A 25,434-nucleotide genomic window follows, 5' to 3' on the forward strand; every position below is an offset into this window, starting at 1 on the left:
TCACCAGATGGTAGAGTTTTGTCAGGACTGGCTCTCCCAAGGCCGTCAGTAGTTCCGATGGAATGTTGTCTACTCCGGGGGCCTTGTTTCGACTCAGGTCTTTCAGTGTTCTGTCAAACTCTTCACGCAGTATCGTATCTCCCATTTCATCTTCATCTACATCCTCTTCCATTTCCATAATATTGTCCTCAAGTACATCGCCCTTGTGTAGACTCTGTATATACTCCTTCCACCTTTCTGCTTTCCCTTCTTTGCTTAGAACTGGGTTTCCATCTGAGCTCTTGATGTTCATACAAGTGGTTCTCTTATCTCCAAAGGTCTCTTTAAGTTTCCTGTAGGCAGTATCTATCTTACCCCTAGTGAGATAAGCCTCTACATCCTTACATTTGTCCTCTAGCTTGTCCCTGCTTAGCCATTTTGCACTTCCTGTCGATCTCATTTTTGAGACGTTTGTATTCCTTTTTGCCTGCTTCATTTACTGCATTTTAATATTTTCTCCTTTCATCAATTGAATTCAATATTTCTTCTGTTACCCAAAGATTTCTACTAGCCCTCGTCCTTTTACCTACTTGATCCTCTGCTGCCTTCACTACTTCATCCCTCAAAGCTACCCATTCTTCTTCTACTGTATTTCTTTCCCCCATTCCTGTCAATTGCTCCCTTATGCTCTCCCTGAAACTCTCTACAACCTCTGGTTCTTTCAGTTTATCCAGGTCCCATCTCCTTAAATGCCCACCTTTTTGCAGTTTCTTCAGTTTTAATCTACTGGTCATAACCAATAGATTGTGGTCAGAGTCCACATCTGCCCCTGGAAATGTCTTACAATTTAAAACCTGGTTCCTAACTCTCTGTCTTACCATTATATAATCTATCTGAAACCTGTCAGTATCTCCAGGCTTCTTCGATGTGTACAATCTTCTTTTATGATTCTTGAACCAAGTGTTACCTATGATTAAGTTGTGCTCTGTGCAAAATTCTACCAGGCGGCTTCCTCTTTCATTTCTTACCCCCAGTCCATATTCACCTACTACGTTTCCTTCTCTCCCTTTTCCTACTGACGAATTCCAGTCACCTATGACTATTAAATTTTCGTCTCCCTTCACTATCTGAATAATTTCTTTTATTTCATCATACATTTCTTCAATTTCTTCGTCATCTGCCGAGGTAGTAGGCATATAAACTTGTACTACTGTAGTAGGTGTGGGCTTCGTATCTGTCTTGGCCACAATAATGCGTTCACTATGCTGTTTGTAGTAGTTTACCCGCATTCCTATTTTCCTTTCATTATTAAACCTACTCCTGCATTACCCCTATTTGACTTTTGTGTTTATAACCCTGTAGTCACCTGACCAGAAGTCTTGTTCCTCCTGCCACCGAACTTCAGTAATTCCCACTATATCTAACTTTAACCTATCCATTTCCCTTTTCAAATTTTCTAACCTACCTGCCCGATTAAGGGATCTGACATTCCACGCTCCGATCCGTAGAACGCCAGTTTTCTTTCTCCTGATAACGACATCCTCTTGAGTAGTCCCCGCCCGGAGATCCGAATGGGGGACTATTTTACCTCCGGAATATTTTACCCAAGAGGACCCCATCATCATTTAATCATACAGTAAAGCTACATGCCCTCTGGAAAAATTACGGCCGTAGTTTTCCCTTGCTTTCAGCCGTTCGCAGTACCAGCACAGCAAGGCCGTTTTGGTTATTGTTACAAGGCCAGATCAGTCAATCATCCAGACTGTTGCCCTTGCAACTACTGAAAAGGCTGCTGCACCTCTTCAGGAACCACACGTTTGTCTGGCCTCTCAACAGATACCCCTCCGTTGTGGTTGTACCTACGGTACGGCTATCTGTATCGCTGAGGCACGCAAGCCTCCCCACCAACGGCAAGGTCCATGGTTCATGGGGGATTACCAAATAGAAACTCTTGCATTACGTTAAATGTAATTAAATAGAGCACTTAAATGCCACGGGTACTAAACTCCTTAACATAAGAATATATACACAATAACAACGTTGAAAGTTAAATATGCCTACGTACTGAAACACAATAGATATTGGCGAACATTAACATAATCTCGCATTTTAGACATCCATAAAATTATTTAACTACAGTCTCTCTCTCTCTCTCTCTCTCTCTCTCTCTCTCTCTCTCTCTCTCTCTCTCTCTCTCTCTCTCCGCCAGACAGTGCAAAGTTGTTTAACATTTTACAACGTGCTCATCCAAACAGTCATCTACGCCGTCCAAGGCAAAACAACGGCTTGCATAAGGTCCACAATAATTTTTTTTTTCTTTTACGACGCGCGCCTTAGGTCAGTATGGCGTAAAAATGCATATTCATGTAAGGGGGCAGTAACACACACGCAAGGCAATTTCCGATCACAAACTCAAAGCAGAGAAACGTTGCCACACAGTTATTAATAGCTCCCAAAACACTGGGAGATTGGCCCCGCCAGACGACGACCGTTGCGCTAACTAGATGAAAAATCTTACTTTCAGTGACGACACCACCTTCTGGATGTTATTGACAGCTGCAGACGGACTTCATAGTTTCCCCAACCCATGAACGGAAACCAACCGTTGTCCACAGATTTGCGACCTCTTGCGTCGTCACGCCCCGGGTTTTTGGGCCCATCCAGCTCGCAGCACGCTCGCGGAGTCTCCGCAACGCCCTCTACGATAGCGCGGAAACTCCAGACAGGAGTAAACCGAGGGGAAAACGGGAACCGTGGCAAACGACACGGTTCAGGATTAAGCATGAAACAGGAAGGAGAGGAAGTCTATTGAACTGTGAAAAAAGAAGCAAGATAGAAACATTGAACGGTTCGAGCTTAAGATGTGGAACATAGATCGTGTTTGAATGGCCTCGGCGTAGTGGCTATGTGACCACGGTATTGGACTGCGAAAGGGGAGATTAGAGTTCGAATCCTCCTTTTTTTCCTCAAAAAAAAAAAAAAAAAAAAAAAAAAATATGAACTGCCCGTCCGCTCATTGACGTGTCTGTTCGATGTATTCAAATTTGTGTCTGCGTTGGGGTGTACCGTCCTGTTTACAACAGCGATGTGTTAAGGAAGGGACCTTCAGACGTATCTCCTATTTTTTGTTTCGCACAAGTACCACATGTTTTGACTCTTCCGTCCGCTTTGTAAGTTTTCACCCTTGAATTCCTTTATTGTAATATCGTTTACACCCGTTTATTTGTGCTTTTCATTTCTGTGAGCGGTCTATGCAACTCGCCAGCGCTCATTATTGATCAAGGAGAGGAGTTTGTATAGGGGGTCTGAGAGTGGAGTGTATTAAGATTTACAGAGGACATGGTTGTGATGGCAGAGAGTGCAAGAGAGATGGAACAAATGTTAGATGATCTAAACACAAAATTAGAAGAATATGGAATGAAGATTAACAAGAAGAAAACGAAAAGCATGGTAATTGGAGGAAAGGGGAGAAAATACCATTTGAAAATAGGGGTAGAGGAAATAGAGAGTTAATAACTTGAATTACTTGGGAAGTGCAATAATGGATGATATGTATTGCTGCACAGAAATTAGGAAAAGAATTGCAATGGCAAAAGGAGGATTGAAGAGGAAACAGAAATTATTTTGCTGACCACTAAACAAAGATCTGAGGAAAAGACTTGCCAAATGTTATATCTGGAACGTTTCACTCTATGGTGCGGAGACCTGGACATTGAGGAAGGAAGATGAAAGAAGATTGGAGGCGCTAGAGATGTGGATATGGAGAAGAATGGAAAAAGTGAAATGGGAAGACCTAGTAGGGAGTGAAGTATGAAGAAGAGTTGGAGCAGAAAGAAACATGTTCCCAGAGTGAGATTTTCACTCTGCAGCGGAGTGTGCGCTGATATGAAACTTTCCTGGCAGATTAAAACTGTGTGCCGGACCGAGACTCGAACTCGGGACCTTTGCCTTTCGCGGGCAAGCTGTGAGGACGGGGCGTGAGTCGTGTTTGGGTAGCTCACTTGGTAGAGCACTTGCCCGCGAAAGGCAAAGGTCCCGAGTTCGAGTCTCGGTCCGGCGCACAGTTTTAATCTGCCAGGAAAGTTTCAAGAAACATGTTGAAAGTCATCTGAAAGAGAAAACGGAACTGGATTGGACATTGTTTGAGGAGGGCTGTTTATTGAAGGAAGGAATAGAAGGAATGGTGGAGGCAAAGAGAGGAAGAGGAAAAAGAAGATATCAAATGCTGGACAATATCAAAGGAGACAGATATTCAGAAATGAAAAGACTGGCTATGGACAGACAAAAGTGGAGCCCACGACAAGACCTGCCGTAAGGCGAAGACCATAGTACTACTACTGCTGTTACTCATCACATTTATTTGAGACGGTAGTGCGTTCTTAACACATCACTCATACTGTATAACCAATGTGTTGTATGAAATCGCCAAGGCTAGAGTAGAAGAAGAGACAAGACAATGACCAGATGGACAGTTCATAATTTCGTGGAAACAAAATGGGGTGACAATGAATTTTAACCCCGATCTCCTGCTTTGCAGTCCAGCACCAACACCGTGAACTAGATAACAACTTCGGCGCAGTTCTTCCAGTGCGCTCGATATTGCATTCCATGTGCAGCTTCTTTTTTTTTACAGTCAGTACACCTTCATGTTTTCGCACTTCATTTGTGTTTAGTTTTTGACGGACTCTCCACTGGGCCATCTTACCACTAAGCATGAGGGGGGTGCAGTGGGGAGTTTCTCTTGTAAGGAACTGCAAGAATGGTTGCCAGGACAACATCCACATTATCTGCGAAAACTGCGTAGGTAACATAATAGTGTATGTCAAAGGATTTAAGTTCTAGAATCCGGCGACTACTTTTGTTTTCTAATCAGACTGAAGTGCATTCTTTGCAACAAATTGCCATGTTTATCTACCAAAGCAGCTAGAAACTCTTTTGAATTCTACATGCACCGTTTCTGGATTATTTTAAAATGCTACAGTTCATGGTTCAGGTTTGGACGGCACGTAACATTTGGGAAATAGAAATGGAAGACATATACTGCATAATTAATTTGAATATAACGACAGACCACTTGGATTTGTCCACTGTGTTAACTACTACTTTTTATTTCTGAAAAGTACAACCAATATAATGATGACAGCGCATTAGCATCACATGCGGAATACTACTACTGCCACTTTCACATCGGCTTCACTTGTATTAGCCGATCAACTTACATGGTGAATTAGAAGTATGTAATAATACCTTCAGCTGCTGACGGGCATTGATATATATCAACGGGGACAGGTGAAAATGTATGCCTCGACCAGGACTCGAACACGAGATCGCCTGCTTACATGGCAGACTATCCATCTGAGCTACCGAGGGCACAGAGGATAGTGCGACTGCAGGGACTATCTCGCGCACGCCTCCCGCGAGACCCAAATTCTCACCTTGTATGTCCACACACTACATTCGTAGTGTCCCTACCCAACACACTCATTACTCGTGGAAGACATTCTTACCAGGTCCCATAAGAGGAAGGTCATGGCCGATATTGCCAGAACTATATACACTACTGGCCATTAAAATTGGTACACCAATAAGAAATGCAGATGATACACGGGTATTCATTGGAAAAATATATTATACTATAACTGACATGTGATTACATTTTCACGCAGTTTGGGTGCATAGGTCCTGAGAAATCAATACCCAGAACAACCACCTCTGGCCGTAATAACGGCCTCGATACGCCTGGGCATTGAGTCAAACAGAGCTTGGATGGCGTGTACAGGTACAGCTGCCCATGTAGCTTCAACACGATACCACAGTTCATCAAGAGTAGTGACTGGCGTATTGTGACGAGCCAGTTGCTCGGCCACCGTTGACCAGAAGTTTTCAATTGGTGAGAGATCTGGAGAATGTGCTGTCTGGAGAATGTGCTGGCCAGGGCAGCTTCGAACATTTTCTGCATCCAGAAAGGCCCGTACAGGACCTGCGACATGCGGTCGTGCATTATCCTGCTGAAATGTAGGGTTTGGCAGGGATCGAATGAAGGGTAGAGCCACGCGTCGTAACACATATGAAATGTAACGTCCACTGTTCAAAGTGCCGTCAATGCGAACAAGAGGTGACCGAGACGTGTAACCAATGACACCCCATTCTGTCACGCCGGGTGATACTCCAGTATGGCGATGACGAATACACGCTTCTAATGTGCGTTCACCGCGATGTCGCCAAACACGGATGCGACCATCATGATGCTGTAAACAGAACCTGGATTCATCCGAAAAAATGACGTTTTGTCATTCGTGCACCCAGGTTCGTCGTCGAGTACACCTTGGAAGGCGCTCCGGTCTGTGATGCAGCGTCAAAGGTAACCGCAGCCACGGTCTCCGAGCTGATAGTCCGTGCTGCTGCAAACGTCGTCGAACTGTTCGTGTAGATGGTTGTTGTGTTGGAAACGTCCCCATCAGTTGACTCAGGGATCGAGACGTGGCTGCACGATCCGTTACAGCCATGCTGATAAGATGCCTATCATCTCGACTGCTAGTGATACGAGGCCGTTGGGATCCAGCACGGCATTCCGTATTACCCTCCTGAACCCACCGATTCCATATTCTGTTAACTGTCATTGGATCTCGACCAACGCGAGCAGCAATGTCGCGATACGGTAAGCCGCAATCGCGATAGGCTACAATCCGACCTTTATGAAAGTCGGAAACGTGATGGTTCACATTTCTCCTCCTTACACGAGGCATCACACCAACGTTTCGTTCGGTTGGAAACTTTCCTCATGTCATAACGTTGTAGGTGTCGCCACCGGCGCCAACCTTGTGTGAATGCTCTGAAACGCTAATCATTTGCATAACACAGCATCTTCTTCCTGTCGGTTAAATTTCGCGTCTGTAGCGCGGCAACTTCGTGGTGTAGCAATTTTAATGGCCAGTAGTGTACTTACATGGATATGATGTCTGTTCTTTCGGACATGTCCGAAAGAACAGACACCATGTCCATATAAGGATACGTGGTGAAAGAAGGTCTCCCACAGTGGTGGTACACATTCACCTGGTGTACCGATGGCGGGAGCAGTCTAGAGCGCTACACCCGTCAATTCACAACTAGTTCAAATCTGACTATACTTAACTTGTGTGCTTTTCTGATTCGTGCAAACATTCTCGGGTCGCCTTTATGAGTTGTTGTCCTGAGGCCTAAGAGTTGTGTACAGCAGGAGGCTGAAGGAGGTAAAAGCGGTGGCGGTCGTGCAGCCCAGCCAATTGCCAGGGGCAGAGTGTTTTTGGTACTGCGTACACGAGCTCAGCGTAGTGGGAGACAGAGTGCACCAGCTGTCTGCGAAGAAGAGCGTTTCAGTAGCTTTTGCTTTGATCACAAAGACGAATCTCTGTATAGAAAATGCAATATTCTGACTGACTCATCATTGCCCAGCCCAAACCCATAAGGAGAGAAACTTGAAATTTGGAGAAGGTGTCCATTTTATGCTGTGCGCGTCGATTAAGAAGAAATTGTCCGCAGTTCCACTCCGAAGAGAGTGAAGTAGGGAATTAAAGGCTTTTGGAAAGTATGTCAAGGGAATTTCGAAGCTAGAACTACGAAAACTGGTACTTGATTTCTCTGTCAGAAAATAAAAAATACGTGTTTCAGCATTCTTGGAAATTCACGAAGGGGTAAAATAGTGTGTGAAAGTTTTTTTGAAAATAAATAATTACTAAAGAACTACAATAGGATTCTTAAGGCTACGTCTATGACAACTAGTATTTTCGGTTACAAATAACAAAATGCGTGTTTCATTGTTTTTGAAAAATTGTACCCCTAACGAGGTGAAAGAGAGGGATTAGATCTTTTATGAAAATATTTTATCAGGAAAGCATGTTTAAAAATCTATGAATCATACAGTAGTACAAGTTTATATGCCAACTAGCTCTGCAGATGATGAAGAAATTGATGAAATGTATGACGAGATAAAAGAAATTATTCAGGTAGTGAAGGGAGACGAAAATTTAATAGTCATGGGTGACTGGAATTCGTCAGTAGGAAAAGGGAGAGAAGGAATCATAGTAGGTGAATATGGATTGGGGGGAGGAAATGAAAGAGGAAGCCACTTTGTAGAATTTTGCACAGAGCATAACTTAATCATAGCTAACACTTGGTTCAAGAATCGTAAAAGAAGGTTGTATACCTGGAAGAATCCTGGAGATACTAAAAGGTATCAGATAGATTATATAATGGTAATACAGAGATTTAGGAACCAGGTTTTAAATTGTAAGACATTTCCAGGGGCAGATGTGGATTCTGACCACAATCTATTGGTTATGAACTGCAGATTGAAATTGAAGAAACTGCAAAAAGGTGGGCATTTAAGGAGATGGGACCTGGATAAACTGAAAGAACCAGAGGTTGTAGAGAGTTTCAGAGAGAGCATAAGGGAACAATTGACAGGAATGGGGGAAAGAAATACAGTAGAAGAAGAATGAGTAGCTCTGAGGGATGAAGTAGTGAAGGTAGCAGAGGATCAAGTAGGTAAAAAGACAAGGGCTAGTAGAAATCCTTGGGTAACAGAAGAAATATTGAATTTAATTGATGAAAGGAGAAAATATAAAAATGCAGTAAATGAAGCAGGCAAAAGGGAATACAAACGTCTCAAAAATGAGATCGACAGGAAGTGCAAAATGGCTAAGCAGGGATGGCTAGAGGACAAATGTAAGGATGTAGAGGCTTGTCTCACTAGGGGTAAGATAGACTCTGCCTACAGGAAAATTAAAGAGACCTTTGGAGATAAGAAAACCACTTGTATGAATATCAAGAGCTCAGATGGAAACCCAGTTCTAAGCCAAGAAGGGAAAGCAGAAAGGTGGAAGGAGTATATAGAGGGTTTATACAAGGGCGATGTACTTGAGGACAATATTATGGAAATGGAAGAGGATGTAGATGAAGACGAAATGGGAGATAAGATACTGCGTGAAGAGTTTGACATAGCAGTGAAAGACCTGAGTCAAAACAAGGCCCCGGGAGTAGACAACATTCCATTAGAACTACTGATGGCCTTGGGAGTGCCAGTCATGACAAAACTCTACCATCTGGTGAGCAAGATTTATGAGACAGGCAAAATACCCTCAGACTTCAAGAAGAATATAATAATTCCAATCCCAAGGAAAGCAGGTGTTGACAGATGTGAAAATTACCGAACTATCAGTTTAATAAGTCACAGCTGCAAAATACTAATGCGAATTCTTTACAGACGAATGGAAAAACTAGTAGAAGCCGACCTCGGGGAAGATCAGTTTGGATTCCGTAGAAATGTTGGAACACGTGAGGCAATACTAACCTTACGACTTATCTTAGAAGAAAGATTAAGAAAAGGCAAACCTACGTTTCTAGCATTTGTAGACTTGGAGAAAGCTTTTGACAATGTTAACTGGAATACTCTCTTTCAAATTCTAAAGGTGGCAGGGGTAAAATACAGGGAGCGAAAGGCTATTTACAATTTGTACAGAAACCAGATGGCAGTTATAAGAGTCGAGGGGCATGAAAGAGAAGCAGTGGTTGGGAAAGGAGGGAGACAGGGTTGTAGCCTCTCCCCGATGTTATTCAATCTGTATATTGAGCAAGCAGTAAAGGAAACAAAAGAAACATTCGGAGTAGGTATTAAAATCCATGGAGAAGAAATAAAAACTTAGACGTTCGCCGATGACATTGTAATTCTGTCAGAGACAGCAAAGGACTTGGAAGAGCAGTTGAACGGAATGGACAGTGTCTTGAAAGGAGGATATAAGATGAACATCATCAAAAGCAAAACGAGTATAATGGAATGTAGTCAAATTAAATCGGGTGATGCTGAGGGAATTAGATTAGGAAATGAGACACTTAAAGTAGTAAAGGAGTTTTGCTATTTAGGGAGTAAAATAACTGATGATGGTCGAAGTAGAGAAGATATAAAATGTAGACTGGCAATGGCAAGGAAAGCGTTTCTGAAGAAGAGGAATTTGTTAACATCGAGTATAGATTTAAGTGTCAGGAAGTCGTTTCTGAAAGTATTTGTGAGGAGTGTAGCCATATATGGAAGTGAAACATGGACGATAACTAGTTTGGACAAGAAGAGAATAGAAGCTTTCGAAATGTGGTGCTACAGAAGAATGCTGAAGATAAGGTGGGTAGATCACGTAACTAGTGAGGAGGTATTGAATAGGATTGGGGAGAAGAGAAGTGTGTGGCACAACTTGACTAGAAGAAGGGATCGGTTGGTAGGACATGTTTTGAGGCATCAAGGGATCACAAATTTAGCATTGGAGGGCAGCGTGGAGGGTAAAAATCGTAGAGGGAGGCCAAGAGATGAATACACCAAGCAGATTCAGAAGGATGTAGGTTGCAGTAGGTACTGGGAGATGAAGAAGCTTGCACAGGATAGAGTAGCATGGAGAGCTGCATCAAACCAGTCTCAGGACTGAAGACTACAACAACATGAATATTTAAATTTGACTTCTCAGTTGGAAATAAGAAATATACGTGTTTCACGGTTTTTGAAAATTCAGCCCCTATGGAGAGTGAAACGGGGGATGAGAGTTTTTATGGAAATATTTCATTGTGCAAGCATTTTTGACGCTAAATCTATCAAAATTTGTAATTGGCTTCTCTGTTAAAAATAAAACATATGCAAGTCACTGTTTTTGAAATTCAACCTCTAAGAGGTTGCTATAGGGTCCCATATTGCCAGGGATAGAAACCTGGAATTTTAGAGGATGTGAACCTTATACTGTAGGCATCACTTAAGAAGGGACTGCGAAAACTGGTATTTGCTTTCTCAGCCAGAAAGTAAAAAATAGGTGTTTCAGCATTTTTGGAAATTCTGCCACTAAGTGGGTAAAATAATGGGTCAAAGTTTTTGTTGAAAATAAATATTTTCTAAATAACTACTAAAGGATTTTTAAGGATACATCTATGACAGTTGACATTTTACTTCTCGGTTAGAAATTTAAAAAATAAGAAATACGAGTTTCAGTGTTTCTGGAAATTCAACGCGTAAAGGAGTTCAATAGATGACGAATGTTTTTAAGAAAATATTTCGTACATTAAAGAAATTTTAAAGCTAAATTTATGAAAATTAGTATTTTACTTCTCGGTTAGATATAAAGAAATATTTGTTAGAGCATGAAAGTTGCTGTTGAAGTATCTGCATAAGAACGCAAAATGCATGACTAACAAAAAATTTACGCTCCAGCTGCCAGAATCGTTTTTGGTGAGAAGTACATTCGGAAAAGACCATGCTTATATGGCCTAAATTAGCGTGAAAAGCTTAGAAGGTGCTGCAATTTGTGAACAACATGAAAATTCGATCAAATAAAAACAAAAGAACATCTCTGCGCGCTATACAGCCAACACGAACGAAGCAGCGAACGCTAAGCTAGTACCGTAATGAAGCTAAGCCCGATAAGCGGAAAATCGTTGCGGCATGAACGAATAGACGTTTTGTGGCAACAGCTAGCGCTTGGCGCATTAAACGGTCGCAATTTAACCGTCGCAATACGTAGGGCTGGGCGGGACTTGCTTTATGCCCGTCTTTGAAAAAACTGTGATCTAGTCATAAATATTTTAAAATTTCGAAAAATATTTGTTTTCAATTAATTCTTCTACCAGATTCCATATACGTTTTAAACTTTTCGGTTTAACCTAACCCAAAAATTTAAGTCGTAGTAGTAGATGTCGCTTTTCCCAGTGGATGACATAGTCAATATTTTCAGTTTCGGGACCTCACGTACACATAAGTATCTCTTTAAAATCTATGTTCTGAGTAAAAGTCAACAACAGTTAACAACATTTTGAGTTTTATAAATAATTTTTAGGGTGGGTATAATGTATTCCGCCCCTTGGTAATTTTCTGAAATTGCGTTGATATTGCTAAGTGTGTGCCGAAATATATTTTTAAAGTTCTGAACCCTGTGAACACATGATAATCTCTTGTAACGATTTTTTTTTTAGTTTTTTCAGATGGGCATAACGTATCCTCCCTACCTCTTCCTTGGTAATACGTGTTATGAAAAATTCGTTGGTATTGCTAGAGTTGAACACACCAAGCATTAGCAAACGTTACAATCAGGTGCCACCTAATTTAAATTTGGCTGTAGCGACGTATCAGACCTCTCTAATAAACCACCTCTGTCAATCTTCCCCCAACTGATTGCTCGTTCCTCCTTGAATAAGAAGTGGGCCACCAATACCAATGAAGAGCACGCAGAAGTATCGCAACACAACGGGGCTTCGACACGACTAATGTCTGAAGTAGCGCTGGAGGGAACAGACACCTTGGGTGAGTCCTACAGGGCTCTCCGTAAATCCCTTAAGAGTACAAGGGGGTTGAACAGCAAGCTGCAAGGCGTCCCAGATACGCTCAATAATGTTCGTCCGGGGAGTTTGGCGGCCAGCGGAAGTGCTTAAATTCAGAAGAGTACACCTGGAGCCAGTCTGTAGCAATTCTGGAAGTGTTGGGGTATCGCGTTGACCTGCGGGAATTGCCCAATTTAGTTGGAATGCACAATGGACATGAATGTATGCAGGTGATCAGACAGGATGCTTACGTACGTGTCACCTGTCGGACTCGATCTAGAGGTATCAGGGGTCCCATATCACTCCAACGGCACACGCCCCACACCATTACAGAGCCTCCACCAGCTCAACAGTCCCATGCTGATACGCAGGGAACATAGATTCATGAGGTTGTCTTCATATCTGCACACGTCCAGCCGCTCGATACAATTTGAAACGAGACTTGTCCGACCAGACCAGACAACATGTTTCCAGTCATCAACGGTCCAATGTCGGTGTTGACGTTTCGTAAACCTTTGTGCCGTGCAGCCATCAAGGGTACACGTGTGGGCGTTTGCCTCCGAAAGGCCATATCGATTGTGTTTCGTTGAATGGTTCGCACGCTGACACTTGATGGCCCAGCATTGAAATCTGCAGCAGTTTGCGGAAGGGTTGCTCTTCTCTCACGAACAATTTTCTTCAGTCGCCGTTGGTCCCGTTCTTGAAGGATCTTTCTCCAGTTGCAGTGACGTCGGGTGTTTGATGTTTTACTGGATTCCTGATATTCACGGTACACTCGTGAAACGGTCGTACGGGAAAATCCCCACTTCATCGCTACCTCGGAGATGGTGTGTGCCCTCGCTCGTGCGCCGACTATAACACCACGTACAAATTCACTTTAATCTGGATAACCGACCGTTGTAATAGCAATAACCGATATAGGCGTTGCCGAACGCCGCGCCGTATACTGCCTGTTTACGTATCTCTGTATTTGAATACGCATGCCTATACCAGTTTCTTTGGCACTTCATCGTAAATGAAGATGGACGAGTATATTGCTGTTAGCAGAGAAGCAGTAATAGCAGAACAGGCGACATCCCTTCTAAAGCGGCATAAGTCGACTGTCGGTAATGTGACTGTGAAGTGCGAAGGAACAACCACAGCTAGTCCTCACATACTGACAGTCAGGGACCAGCGAATATTGCAGAGGGTGGTAGTAAAAAGTAGCGTGAAATAAGGGCAAGGAATCATTCATGAGTTTCAATGTGCCAGAGGCAGTCCAGCGAGCTCAGTGGCTGACCATACAGAGTTGTAACCAATGATCGAACTGTCCAGTACTCAGTGCTAGTCAGTGGTGGAGGTGGTGTAACGACAGACGCCACTGGGCAGTGGTTGACTGGAAATTAGTTATATGTGGTGATGCATCACGCTTTACCCTGCATCAATCCGGTGCAAGGATTTGGGTTTTGTGAATACCTGGAGAACGTTACCCACTATCGTGTGCTGTGCCAGCAGTGAAGTAAGGTGTTACAGAATGCTTATCATGAGTGGTCTCCTTATTGCACCGAAGAAAACGCTAAATGCAAGAGGATAAAAACATCTTTTACAGCATTGTGTACTATGGACAGTAGAGGAACAGTTCGGAGATGTTGATTATTTCAGCATGACAATGCACCCTGTCATTAAGCAGCATGTGTGAGGCAGTGGTCTGTGGACAACATTCCTGGAATAGACTGACCTGTCCAGAGTCCCGACTTGAACCCAATGGAACACACACGCACTGAGTTGACATCGACTTCACTCCAGACCTTAGCATCCAACGTCAATAGCTTCTCTGATTTCACCTCTTGAGGTAGAATAGGCTGCCATTCCTCCATGCACATTTGACATCTCATTGAAAGCCTCTAGCCGGCCGGTGTGGCCGTACGGTTGTAGGCGCTTCAATCTGGAACCGCGTGACCGCTACGGTCGCAGGTTCGAATCCTGCCTAGGGCATGGATGTGTGTGATGTCCTTAGGTTAGTTAGCTTTAATTAGTTCTAAGTTATAGGGGACTGATGACCACAGATGTTAAGTCCCATAGTGCTCAGAGCCATTTGAATCATTTTTTTTGAAAGCCCCTAACAGAATTCAAGCCACCACTAAGGTGACGGATGGACACACTCCATATTAAAATGTCCACAGATAAGTGTCTTGAAACTTCTTATCAGAAAGCATATCTCACAATTTCTATTAGAAAGATGATCATTAGCAAATGCTAGGAATTGGGCAAGACGCCACTCTGGCCATTCATTCAGAATAGCAGCAGTGCAGGTCCGCGACCAGCTACCCACGCTTTGGTTTTCTGTGATTTCCGGGGTTTGCTTAGAACAAATATTGTAGTTTTCACCAAAGAAGCTGTTTGTTTTCAGAACTTATTTTATTTACAAAACGTGTTTCAGCATCTCATTAATGCCATCTTCGGTGCCCTGTATTTAAGAACATCAAGTATACATATACTACACTGAAGCGCCAAAGAAACTGGTAGAGGCATGCGTATTCAAATACAGAGATATGTAAACAGGCAGAATATTGCGCTGCGGTCGGCAAGGCCTATATAAGACAAAAAGTGTCTGGTACAGTTGTTAGATCGGTTACTGCTGGTACAGTGGCAGGTTATTAAGATTGAAGTGAGTTTGAACATGGTATCATAGTGAGCACACGACCGATGGGACACACCATCTCCCAAGGTAGTGATGAAGTGGGGATTTTCCCGTACGACCATTTAACGAGTGTACCACGAATATCAGGAATCCGGCAAAACAACAAATCTCCGAAGTCGCTGCTGCCAGAAAAAAGATTCTGCAAGAACGGCGCCAAAGGCGACTGAAGAGAATCGTTCAACGTGACAGAAGTGCAACCCTTCCGCAAATTGCTGCAGATTTCAATGCTAGGCTATCAAAAAGTGTCAGCATGCGGACGATCCAACGAAATATCATCGATACGGGCTTTCGGAGTTGAAGGCCCACTCGTGTACCATTGATGACTGCACGACAAAAAGCTTTACGCTTCGCCTGGGCCCTTCAACACCGACATTGGACTGTTGATGACTGGATACATGTTGCCTGGTCGGACGAGTCTCGTTTCAAATTGTATCGAGCGGCTGGACATGTGCACATCTGAAGACAACCTCATGAGTCTATGGGCCCTACATGTTAAGCAGGTGGAACTGTTAAGCTGGTGGAGGCTCTGTGGTGGTGTGGGACGGATGCAGTTGGAGTGATATGGCACCCCTGAGATACCTCTAGATCAACTATGACAGGTGACACGTATGTCTGATCATCTACATCCATTCACGTCCATTGTGCATTCCGACGGACTTCGGCAATTCCAGCAGGATAATGCGACAACGTACACGTCCAGAATTGCTACAGAATGGCTCCAGGAACACTCTTCTGAGTTTAGACACTTCCGCTGGCCACCAGACTCCCCAGACATGAACATTATTTAGCGTATTTGGGATGCCTTGCAACGTGCTGTTCAGAAAAGATCTCCACCCCCTCGTACTCTTACGGATAGCCGTGCACGGTTCGTGGTTTCAGTTCCCTCCAGCACTACTTCAGACCTTAGTCGAGTCCATGCGACAGCGTGTTGCGGCACTTCTGGATGCTTACGGGGGCCTTGCACAGTATTAGGCAGGTGTACCAGTTTCTTTGCCTCTTCAGTGTGTATGTCAAGTATACCACTAGTTAGCATTACAGAAAATGAAACGTAATAATAAGTCCTTAAAACTTACAAATTGCAACGTACAGCGTTAGGAAGAGTACATGCGCACATGAAGCACAACGAAAAACATAAGTACACATATTGTTTAACATCGAAACTAACCGTTTTGACATAACAGAAAAACACTTGTACTTTAACCTGAATGACCGGCAGTCAAAATTCACATAAGTTGAAAATAAAATAACCTGTAAACAACACATCCATTCCTGGATGGAAATTGAAATATCTAGAGATGCACATTTGCGCTTCTGGCGATGGACACTTGTGCAGTGGCTGGGGGGAGGGGGAATTGAGGTGCTGTGTGTAAAATTCACCACAAAAAAGTGTGTGGATTTTTGCCAACGGTTACGCAACCAACCATAGTAGAGTGTTCGAACGTGTGATGTTATATGTACTAGACATGCAGCAGCAACAGTTGAGAATGAAACACACGCGCATTCTTATTCACGAGTAAAATTGTAGCAGCCAAAACGTGGCAAATACATGTGGTCGGAAAGTATGATATTTTCTTGGGGAATAGCGTTCAATACCATACTTCTACACCACATTTCAAGACGAGAGTGCGGCGCTAACTGATGGCAGATGACTGTAGTTACACCAGCGACACAGGAGAGACCACTACAGTCATCTGTTACAATGAATATGAATGGTGTCGCTTGAGAGTTAAGCCGGAGGGCTTGCGGGAAAGACACGTGAAGGATCTAGAAGCCGCATAGTATCACGTTTGATTCATGCGCGCTAGAAGCACAGGCTGCCCTGCAGCTTAGTGGGGCGGACAGCTGTCACTGCTAGGCAGCGCACACAGACTCCTGTCTAGAGTTGCTGCTTTATAAAGGTTTCCAGAATATACATAGTCTCTCTTCTGAGTCTCATTGCTTAACGGAAACAGCGTGAAAGCCTGTACCTTGTAATAACATAATAATTTCACATGTTCCTTAGACAAACTGATTTACACCGTAGGTATTCCTTGGTGTGATGGAAATATGATATCGATGTAGACGAAATGTTACGCTATTCGGATTCACCGTTAAGAACAGTATGTTATTTGCTAGGGACTCATCAATTCATTCATAATTCCCGCATAAACATTTCAAATTTTGCTCATCTTGTAACACCGTAGAACTGTATATAACACGTTAGAACAGCGAATATACTACAAAGTTGTCAGTTTTCTAAGTACTGTGTGTGGTCTTAGGCTTGCTACAGTGAGTATTGTATTGAAAACATTCAACTTTACACTGAAGTGCGAGTGTGATAGACACCACCAAGGCTGCAAACCATTTCTCCTCTATGGGAATGACTGTGTGATTGAGCGCCTCATACAGTGGTCGCAAACTGTAAGAGGATGAAGCTGCTAATTTGTGTGTGAAATACGACATCGAATCTCTCTGACGCAAAACATTTGCAGGTTTCTGGGGTGTATAAGGTTAACTGTTTACGAAATTCGTGTCCGAATATAATGGAGAAATTGTGGTACGTTCACATCATCCATATACCAATGTATAATTTTTGTGACAGTGCCGCAACCCTAGCACAATGTTACCTAAGTTAAAATGGCACGGAAGTATAAGAAAACGAGCATCACACTGTACTTCAAACTGTATTGGAAAAAATGCGGCAAGTTCAATATGATGTATAGTCCTCGCAAGTAAAATTTAAAAATTAGTGTCTAGAACTGATCATACTAGCGTTTTCTGTGCTATTCTCATTTTAGTACACAACAGTACCCCAGTTCATATCAGTTAGGAAGTGTCCAGGTGTTCTTTTCGTGAGACATTATTGAGAACGGCCGTGCGGTTCTAGGCGCTACAGTCTAGAGCCGAGCGACCGCTACGGTCGCCGGTTCGAATCCTGCCTCGGGCATGGATGTGTGTGATGTCCTTAGGTTAGTTAGGTTTAATTAGTTCTAAGTTCTAGGCGACTGATGACCTCAGCAGTTAAGTCGCATAGTGCTCAGAGCCATTTGAACCGTTATTGAGAACAATAAGCACCATCGAAGCTGCACCAAAGTAATGCTACCTCACATTTGCCGTGATTACTAATTGACTAATGGCGCTGACTCAGGAAGCAATAGCACTGTGCACACCTCACAACACAAACATCTTTTGACCATCCAGCACACATCCAAGCCAAATCAGCAAACTTTCTTCTTAAATCGATGAAACTTTTACTGAAAGAATTGAATTTCATGTCACAACGCTACACTTTTGTCTGGACTATACATAAATGTCATGATCCTAGTAAGATCTCTACAGTTTCGTTCTATACCTGTTTTACATGCATTCTAGAACTGATTGTACTAGTGTCTTCCTTTAAAAAACATGTCATTACATGTGTGTGTGTGTGTGTGTGTGTGTGTGTGTGTGTGTGTGTGTGTGTATTTGCCAAAAAAAAAAAAAAACCACTGTGTCGAGAAAATCGAGAGATGCACATTCAACCTCCTGATCGTGGACTGTTCCATTCTTACCCACAACATTTTAACACGAAAAACAATCGCCAGTGCCAGACGCTAGATCGTAGTGCACCCTGAATTTAACACCAACCACAAGTCAAGAACGGTAACTTTGTGTTCCAGCCAATATTTGACAACGTAATCAAAGAGCAGTTAAGATATATCCACCATAAATGGTCTCCAAATTGCAGAATACAAATCAGACTTGTTCATCACACTTGAATGCTTAAAGTTACTTGTCACAGGCACATATTCGCCCTTCCATTGCTCCAGATGCAAGTGGAATAGCAAAAGGGACCGACTAGCAGTGATAAAAGTTATTCTACACAGTGTGTTGTATGCAGGTGTACTATCCATTGAGAATATATTGGAGCAAGGCACTATCAAAGTGTTGAAGACCACACACAACATGCACCAGAAAATGCAAACCATAGGTCTCATTTCCGATGAATTGTGAGAGTGCTTGTACAGGGACATGTGCTATAATAATTCAACAGACCTGTTAGTCGCATTGGCTCAGTTGGTACAGTAGCATACTAACATTTGTAGTAGTACATTCAACTGATTCAAACAGTAGGCCCCGTGGCGAATTCAGACTGAAATAGGTTCCCAACTAACTGTAGGATTCTCAGCCAGCTGTACTATATTGACCCGCACACTCTTAATGGGTGGGAGTATAACTTTATTAACTGACCCCAATTTTCACTGTAGACATGCCTTGGTGTCATGCAAATATGATATCCATGGTAACAAAACGTTAAACTCCAACCGTCATTCTTGTAAACAGCATGCGATCTACTGTCCAGGCTGGCACTGTATTTTACAGCGAGTCCTCACATAAATGGCCATTGTACATAGGACATCCAATATTTTGAGCAGATTTGTGTCCACTACTCACTTGTAGTGTCCCAGCTTACTACCTATCAAGAACATATTGGTTAACACGCCCACCCTGATATAAGATTTCATTACACTGGTGAAACTTGTAGACTGCCAGTTGACATTGTAAGGTATGCCATGTGGTACTGAGAGTGATGCTACTGCTGATGATGATGATGGAAGCTGTAATTTGGGAAGTATTTTGCAACAGTTGGAATGTAGTTTGCTGTACAGTCTGCAGACATTTTCATACAATGTTTTTTGTTGTAACATGCGTGAAGCGTTACACAGTCTTCACTAATCAGTTTCCTGCTTCATATAAATTCCTCGAAGTCCAAACTTCAACTGAATTGATTCTTGAGTTTCTCCCGGCGTATTTGATAATCAAAATATCCACGGGTGTGCTGCCGGTCTATAGTGTCCAACGGGCACAATATTTCGGCGATCATACACGTCGCCATCATCAGGTGAACTGACGGACTGAGCTCCTGTGAACGTGCCGGCACGGAGATCCGTACGCTATGGCTGTTCAGAGGGAATTGGGTGCGGTCGCGGCGGCGGCCGATTTAAATACCCTCCGCCCGCGGCGCGCTCCCTCCGCCGTCCGCGCCCCGCGCCACGGTCGCGCGGTGGAACAGATTGCGACGGGGTCTGAGATGGAGAACTGTATTTCGTAAAAATTGGTACTCAGAGTGGCAGATTCAACGTGCTCTCCGCCCAACCACTGCAGCACAACCTGTTGAGATGGATGAAGTCACGAGGGAGGAGGTAGGCACTGCATTTATTCCATACACAGGCGCACTCTCGGGGAAAATCGCCCGCAATTTGAAGAAACACCGGGTCGGAACTGTGTTTGGTCCTCCGAATAAAACTCGTGCACTGGTGGGGAGCGCCAAAGATGACCTCGGTTTGAGGAAGGCCGGCGTGTACCAGATTCCGTGTCAATGTGGCAAGTCGTATATTGGTCGAGGATCGATGCCGTGAACACCAGAAGCACACTCGACTGATGTATCCGAGCAAGTCGGCGGTCGCTGAACATTGTTTGTCGGAAAATCACACTATGGAGTATGACCGCACGAGGATTCTGGTACAGACGTCGAGATACTGGGACAGCGTTGTTAGAGAGACCATCGAAATTCGCACCAATGACGACCTCATAAACCTTGACTGTGGCTATAATCTTAGCAAGGCTTGGGAACCAGCGATTGGGTTAATCGAGAGTAAATCGAGCAAACGAATAGTTGTGACGACCACGGCGGACAGAGCCATCACTCCGACGTCATCTCAGACGCCGTCGCAATCTGTTCCACCGCGCGACCATGGCGCGGGGCGCGGACGGCGGAGGGTGCGCGCCGCGGGCGGAGGGTATTTAAATCGGCCGCCGCCGCGACCGCACCCAATTCCCTCTGAGCAGCCATAGCGTACGGATCTCCGTGCCGGCACGTTCACAGGAGCTCAGTCCGTCAGTACACCTGATGATGGCGACATGTATGATCGCCGAAATATTGTGCCCGTTGGACACTATAGACCGGCAGCACACCCGTGGATACTTTGTTCAACTGAATTATTTAATATTTATTGGGAAATTTCAGAAGAAGATCCTGCTATGAGTTTCTGCCATGTTATACATATGTGACATTCCAAGTGAGCAGGATGACAGTATTTCTATGACGTCACCCTACAGGTATTAACCTACATGGTTCTTAGTATAGAATCCATGACGTTCTCGATGAGTCATAATCCAAGATGGCTGACCTTGTGATGTGGGTCTGTCCGAATTCCGTGGCGTCCACAGTTTGCGGTCTAGTGGCTAGCGTTGCTGCCTCTGGATCACAGGGTCCTGGATCTGATTCCCGGCCGGTTGGAGATTTTCTCTGACTGGGGACTGGGTGTTTGTGTTGTCATCATTTTTAAAAGTTGGGACTTTGTACAGGCACTGATGATTGCGAAGTTGAGTGCCCAACAAACCGAACACCATCATCAAACCAGTTCAGTGGCGGTGCGTTCGTATACTGCGTATCGATCTACCCTCAGCATTCAGGCTTACTAAGCATCAAACAGACCCACTACTTGTGCTCTGCAATCCATAGTAAGAGGTTGAGCGTCGTCGTCGTCATCACGAAATGTCAGCAGAGATCTACCGCCTCCAGGGAGAAAAAACTGACTTGCACACTTGAGCGTAAGTATTTGAGGACATGGGATTGTTTACATTCTTGGACTTTCCACTGTATCCAACATCTACGCCACTCGTCAGGTCGCAGCTAAGTCGCTACAGAGTGTTGTTGATCAACACTACATGTTAATGTTGGTTTAGCACCTGACAGACACTTCGAACGTGCTGGGGAACTAGAGAATGTCCAGCAGGGCACAAAGGTGCAGTTCGATGAGGCGGAGTGCGAACAACTATGCAGCAAGCTCAAACATATCGAGGACTGCATGAGAACTGACTACTGACCACTCACTTATCACGTCAGTATCTTCAGTAGCAACAACGCATCAATCATCAACAAGTTTGGGCTTGATACAATGAAATTAATATCTCAAGACCCAGCACAATATGTATATTTAAAGTGGCCAAGTGTTACGGGCCCGTGAGGCCTGTATGATGCAATATAGACCACCACGGGGAGACTCAGAATCACAAAAGTATGTAAACCACTCTTGAGTGATACAGTCAAATATCTATTGGAACACGAAGTGCACAAAGAGGATGAGGAGTTAAATTTATGTATAGATGTGCGTATGTGTGATATCCCTGTGGCTGTTAATATTAATCTTACACTCCTGGAAATTGAAATAAGAACTCCGTGAATTCATTGTCCCAGGAAGGGGAAACTTTATTGACACATTCCTGGGGTCAGATACATCACATGATCACACTGACAGATCCACAGGAACATAGACACAGGCAACAGAGCATGCACAATGTCGGCACTAGTACAGTGTATATCCACCTTTCGCAGCAATGCAGGCTGCTATTCTCCCATGGAGACGATCGTAGAGATGCTGGATGTAGTCCTGTGGATCGGCTTGCCATGCCATTTCCACCTGGCGCCTCAGTTGGACCAGCGTTCGTGCTGGACGTGCAGACCGCGTGAGACGACGCTTCATCCAGTCCCAAACATGCTCAATGGGGGACAGATCCGGAGATCTTGCTGGCCAGGGTAGTTGACTTACACCTTCTAGAGCACGTTGGGTGGCACGGGATACATGCGGACGTGCATTGTCCTGTTGGAACAGCAAGTTCCCTTGCCGGTCTAGGAATGGTAGAACGATGGGTTCGATGACGGTTTGGATGTACCGTGCACTATTCAGTGTCCCCTCGACGATCACCAGTGGTGTACGGCCAGTGTAGGAGATCGCTCCCCACACCATGATGCCGGGTGTTGGCCCTGTGTGCCTCGGTCGTATGCAGTCCTATTTGTGGCGCTCACCTGCACGGCGCCAAACACGCATACGACCATCATTGGCACCAAGGCAGAAGCGACTCTCATCGCTGAAGACGACACGTCTCCATTCGTCCCTCCATTCACGCCTGTCGCGACACCACTGGAGGCGGGCTGCACGATGTTGTGGCGTGAGCGGAAGACGGCCTAACGGTGTGCGGGACCGTAGCCCAGCTTCATGGAGACGGTTGCGAATGGTCCTCGCCGATACCCCAGGAGCAACAGTGTCCCTAATTTGCTGGGAAGTGGCGGTACGGTCCCCTACGGCACTGCGTAGGATCCTACGGTCTTGGCGTGCATCCGTGCGTCGCTGCGGTCCGGTCCCAGGTCGACGGGCACGTGCACCTTCCGCCGACCACTGGCGACAATTTCGATGTACTGTGGAGACCTCACGCCCCACGTGTTGAGCAATTCGGCGGTACGTCCACCCGGCCTCCCGCATGCCCACTATACGCCCTCGCTCAAAGTCCGTCAACTGCACATACGGTTCACGTCCACGCTGTCGCGGCATGCTACCAGTGTTAAAGACTGCGATGGAGCTCCGTATGCCACGGCAAACTGGCTGACACTGACGGCACAAATGCTGCGCAGCTAGCGCCATTCGACGGCCAACACCGCGGTTCCTGGTGTGTCCGCTGTGCCGTGCGTGTGATCATTGCTTGTACAGCCCTCTCGCAGTGTCCGGAGCAAGTATGGGGGGTCTGACACACCGGTGTCAATGTGTTCTTTTTTCCATTTCTAGGAGTGTATAAACAGAAATTCCATACAAGAGGAGTTTACAGATGGCACTCCTAAGTCAATTAGTGCCCCAGTTGATTTGCGTGAAATACATGCTGAATTTAAAGCAAATAAAAATCACTTATTTGGAAAGTATTACAGAGTGATTGTGAATAGTAATGATGTAGATAACAGAGAACGACATTGTTGTTATTGTTATTTTTTCCCTCAGATCATGAAGTACAGAATGTGGATTAACAGTATGTGTGAAAACTGTATATAATAAATATATTTTTATAATTTGCATTATGTTTTATTCCATCATACATATATTCTATGCGACTTAACAGATCAGATGTTGGAGAGAGAATTTAGTAGTTCATACATCTGGAATATCAGACACTTTACAGTACAGTTGCTACTATAACCAAAAGACTTAGCATGTTTTTCATGGCATGAAATTTTTATCCTAAAAGGCAGTGTTACATTTTCTGGTACTCTCACAGTTTCTCCGAACATGTGACCATTATCAGGTGCCTTCTGATCACATTCCTACAGCAATGGGAAGAGTCTGTGAGACATTAAACTGCTAGAAAGGTAATTTCCAATGAGGTGTGAATACATGTTTGAAATTCTAAGAAAATAAGCATAGGCTGTAGCGTATAGAATCGTAGTAAGACAACATCTAGAAGAACTTATTCGAATGTAATAGTGAAGAGTGACATGGTTGGATTGATATTGGGTAAGACAAATCTACAGTTGATCTTGTACATCAAAGAACAGCTTACAGCTACTGTGATTTTCCCAACAGCAGTTCCATTAGAGCACCAATTTTGTGAGGCAGCTCCAAATTATATGGTTTGTTCACAGGTCTTCTAGATGCTTTCTTGCTGATTTTACCCAGCATTCCTCCTGCTGTCATGTTGTCATCCCCAGTAGTAGACATGGTTTTTCAGTCTTGACAGAGATGAAGATATTATTATTATTCTCGTGTCACAAACGTACAGGTACAAGTACATACATTTTACACAGTTATGATTAAATTACTTTTGACCAAAACTTGGCCACTTTCAGTGCATTTTCTGTTGTTTATTGAAGATCATCTTCTGTACAGGAGATAGGAGACAATCGACACCGAAGCATGTGCCAAACTTTCTGTTCTTCTGCACAGTCACACCAAGTATCATTTGGATCAGTGTGTCCCCATGTTGCCAAGTTAACTTTTAATCTTCCAGCTCTGGATCTCAGTCTATTCAGGGACTACCAAGTTGTCCATTCCCTGTCATGGCCTGGAGGTAAAGCTTCAACAAGTCTTTTCCAGCCACGGGGAGGTATGTCGTAGCCCTCCATAGTTGTAACCTAGCTTTTTCAGCAGCGGTTCTAAGTTCCTTTCATGCCGTATGGAAACTCTTCCTTGATTTCAGTAGTTGCGGATGCGGTTCATGCCCATACAGAGGATGGGTAATTTCCTGTTCCACTGCCTTTCTTTCGTTGTTCGCATATATCTCTCTTCAAACAAGTGGTGGTGTTATTCCTGCGAGGTGGTGAAGCCATTTGACTGGGGTGGATTTCAACCAACCTTTTATATTAGAGACAACCCCCAGGCTGTGGCTTAGCCATGTCTCCGCAGTATCCTTTCTTTCAGGAGTGCTAGTTCTGCAAGTTTCGCAGGAGAGCTTCTGTTAAGTTTGGAAGGTAGGAGACGAGGTATTGGCGGTAGTAAAGCTGTGAGGACGGGGCGTGAGTCGTGCTTGGGTAGCTCAGTTGGTAGAGCACTTGCCCGGAAAGGCAAAAGGTCCCGAGTTCGAGTCTCGGTCCGGCACACAGTTTTAATCTGCCAGGAAGTTTCAACCTTTTATAATTCTGCAAGTTTCGTTAAGAGCTGCATCCACCTATT

General features: G+C 44.1%; 1 protein-coding gene and 1 non-coding gene across 2 annotated transcripts in view; both read left to right on the top strand.

Annotated features, from left to right (window-relative positions):
- The window catches only part of LOC124719082 (ubiquitin carboxyl-terminal hydrolase 29-like), a 433,479-nt gene that overhangs the window by 178,036 nt on the left and 230,009 nt on the right, over positions 1-25,434 (top strand). The window lies entirely within an intron of this gene.
- Positions 25,286-25,360, top strand: Trnas-gga. The gene has a single exon. It is a non-coding gene; the product is annotated as a tRNA-Ser (tRNA).

The sequence above is a fragment of the Schistocerca piceifrons genome, chromosome 10 (genome assembly GCF_021461385.2).
Source record: "Schistocerca piceifrons isolate TAMUIC-IGC-003096 chromosome 10, iqSchPice1.1, whole genome shotgun sequence".
Lineage (NCBI taxonomy): Eukaryota > Metazoa > Arthropoda > Insecta > Orthoptera > Acrididae > Schistocerca > Schistocerca piceifrons.